The following is a 2437-nucleotide window of genomic DNA, read 5'->3' as shown; positions in this document are numbered from 1 at the left end:
GCGGAAGATTTCTTTCGTACCTGAAAATAAACATGCTTTCAAGTGTCAACCAAAAGGTTGGTGAGTTCATTAATTTATCATAACAATCATTTCAATAATTTAATAGACCACAAGATTTTCATTTCTCATAAATATACGACCCATGCATAGAGACAAAATATCATTCATATGGATTGAACACCTGGTAACCGACCTTAACAATATGCATATAGAATATCCCCATCATTCCGGGATCCTCCTTCGAACATGATATAAAATTCGAAGTACTAAAGCATCCGGTACTTTGGATGGGGCTTGTTGGGCCCGATAGATCTATCTTAAGGATTCGCGTCAATTAGGGTGTCTGTTCCCTAATTCTTAGATTACCAGACTTAATAAAAAGGGGCATATTCAATTTCGATAATTCAACCATATAATGTAGTTTCAAATACTTGTGTCTATTTCGTAAAACAGTTATAAAAATAGCGCATGTATTCGCAGTTCAAAATATATTTCAAAAGCATTTAATAAAACAGTTATAAAAATAGCACATGTATTCTCAGTCCCAAAAATGTAAAGAGTAAAAGGGAGCAAATGAACTCACCATACTGTATTTTGTAGTAAAAATACATATAACGACTTTGAACAAGTGTAGGATTGGCCTCGGATTCACGAACCTATATCGAGTATATATATTAAAACATATCTTTGTAATCGTGCAATTTTATATATTATTATTAGTGATATAATTGTTATATTAATAAATTATGTGTCTTATTAATAAATATATATATTTATTTATACATTTTAAATGAAAATTTTATTATTTGTAAAAATAATAATATAGTTAGGTTATGTATTAAATATATTTGTGTATAACTAATATTTACTTGTTTTAATATTAATAATAGGAATAATATCAATAATAATGATACTTAATAATAATAATAATGATAATTTTTAATAATAATTCTTTTATTAATAATAATACTTTTAAAAATGATAAATTTTAGTAAAATGATAGTTTTAATAATAAGGATATTACTAATAATATTCTTAATAATAATACTAACACTATTTTAAATAATAATAATAATAATAGTAGTAATAATAATAATAATAATAATAATAATAATAATAATAATAATAATAATAATAATAATAATAATAATAATAATAATAATAATAATAATAATAATAATAATAATAAAAGTGGACTACCTTTAAAAGCTTTCCCTAAAAAAATTGCCTGAGTCCGGGTTCGAACCCAAGACCTCTTGCTTAACAGCAACACACCCAAACCACTCCTCCATTTTCTATTTTCTGATTTAATACGAACTTATATATATATATATATGACCCGTATTATTTGTGTTTCTTCTTATTTTCCACATAATCAATCGACTGGAATTATAACCATATCATTCTCATCTTAACCATCCTCGGCTCAATAGAAAATACTCAATGGATCTCGGCCCAATTATAGCAATTCCACTTAAATCCTAAACGGCCCAACAGAAATCCGATCCAGAACTAATTAACTGGCCCAAATTGTATTTTTAATTTTTGGTAAAAAATATTTGTAGTTGCCTAGATTCGAACCCATGACCTCTCATTCCCCTAACCCACTCCCAAACCATCTCTCTATTATACCATATCTGTTTTGAATACCGAATTTAAACTATATAACCCCCGCTTTCCTGTTCTTCTTCTTCTTCACAATCTAAACCCAAAACTATTCATCATTATCAAAATAAATTTACTTTATCAACATCATCGTTCATCCTAAACATCATCATCATTTATATCATACACCATCAGCATCATCATCAAAACCTTATCATCATAACACTATCATCATAATCTAAATATCATCATAATTTAATTATTCTTCTTTGTTTTCATCATTAATAAGTTTGCTGTTACATCTCACCATTTATTATAGAAACAAAAGGAGAAAAAAAAACGTAGTTAGTGTGGTTCGAGGGTTATGCTCCGATGGTTTTGAGTTGATGAATTACAGCGAGAAAAAAAAATTTACAGCAAAAGCTGCTGTGTTGCAGCGACAGGAAAAGAAAAAAAATAAATAAATAAATACAAGGTAGGAACCTGTGGTCATCGGTGATGGTTTAGTCGATGGTGAACAGCAACAAAATTGTTGGTGGTTGTCCAAGGTGTAGGATAGTAACAGTCAGTTTACGGTGGGGTTTGGGTTGGGTTAGACGAAGATGATGGAGGTGGTTGAGCTTTTGTGGATTGAAATAGAAACATAAATATTTCAGGTATCATGAAGTGAGTCATTGATGTGTTGTGAGTTGTGAATGGGTGGTAGTTTTCGAACATATTAAGAGAGATATATGGATGGAGAAAGAAAAAGATATACGGTTGGAGAGGGTGGTGAAGTATGGTGAATTACGATGGTGTTTTTCATGGGTGGTGAGATTTTAAAGTGGCGATG

The sequence above is a fragment of the Rutidosis leptorrhynchoides genome, chromosome 9 (assembly GCF_046630445.1).
Source record: "Rutidosis leptorrhynchoides isolate AG116_Rl617_1_P2 chromosome 9, CSIRO_AGI_Rlap_v1, whole genome shotgun sequence".
NCBI lineage: Eukaryota > Viridiplantae > Streptophyta > Magnoliopsida > Asterales > Asteraceae > Rutidosis > Rutidosis leptorrhynchoides.
This window is presented reverse-complemented; position numbering follows the sequence as displayed.